Genomic DNA, 1,225 nt, shown 5'->3' with positions numbered 1-1,225 from the left:
TTAAAGGAGGGAAAGTGGTTGTGTGTCATGACACCGTGGCACAGCAGCTTCTTAAGTCTACCCAGGCAGGTGAGTTGTTTTAAAGGAGGGAAAGAGGTTGTGTCTCGAGACACCGTGGCACAGCAGCTTCTTAAGTCTACCCAGGCAGGTGAATTGTTTTAAAGGAGGGAAAGAGGTTGTGTCTCGTGACACCGTGGCACAGCAGCTTCTTAAGTGTACCCACGCAGGTGAATTGTTTTAAAGGAGGGAAAGAGGTTGTGTGTCATGACAGCGGCACAGCAGCTTCTTAAGTCTACCCACGCAGGTGAATTGTTTTAAAGGAGGGAAGGAGGTTGTGTCTCGTGACACCGTGGCACAGCAGCTTCTTAAGTGTACCCACGCAGGTGAATTGTTTTAAAGGAGGGAAAGAGGTTGTGTGTCAAGAGGTTGTGTGTCATGACAGCGGCACAGCAGCTTCTTAAGTCTACCCACGCAGGTGAATTGTTTTAAAGGAGGGAAAGAGGTTGTGTCTCGTGACACCGTGGCACAGCAGCTTCTTAAGTCTACCCAGGCAGGTGAGTTGTTTTAAAGGAGGGAAAGAGGTTGTGTCTCATGACACCGTGGCACAGCAGCTTCTTAAGTCTACCCAGGCAGGTGAATTGTTTTAAAGAAAAAAGGAAGCCAGCTTTCCAAAACGACATTTCCAATCCAAACCAAAAAGCCGAAGTGGCTACCCATCCCCCACCGCCACGCCCTCCCTGTTGACCTCTGGCGCAAGGGGCCCCTCCCACACAGCCTCCTTCCACAGCCCCAGGGCATTCAAGTGTTTGCCGGCCCCCGGCCGTCCTGCTCCATCCGCGGTCCCCCCGCCCCCTCTTCCGCAGGACCCTCTAAGAAAGAGACCGGCCGGCAGGTGGCGCCCGACACCCAGCACGCTGTCCAGAGAGCCGGCCGCAGCGTAGGAGTTTCGGGGGCGACGCGTTCGTTGCCAGATGTGGCTCCTCTCTTAGGGCGCCGTTTCTCCGCTAAGTCACGACGGGGACAGGACAACGTCCCTGGGCGAGGTAAGACGGACGTACAACCGGGAGGGGAAGGGAAGGATGCTTCGCACCCTACCTGGGGGGCAGCGGAATGCACACCCATCCGAGGGGGACCGCAGGCCAACGTCAGGCGGCGCGAGCACCCGCCCCGAAGAAAGAACTCGCCATCATCCCCGTCCCTGTCACCACTCTTTGGGCGTGCCAGG

Source organism: Moschus berezovskii, chromosome 14 (genome assembly GCF_049115385.1).
Source record: "Moschus berezovskii isolate FMDL1 chromosome 14, NW_MosBer_1.0, whole genome shotgun sequence".
Lineage (NCBI taxonomy): Eukaryota > Metazoa > Chordata > Mammalia > Artiodactyla > Moschidae > Moschus > Moschus berezovskii.
The sequence above is the reverse complement of the archived record's forward strand: the minus strand, read 5'-3'. Positions refer to the sequence as shown.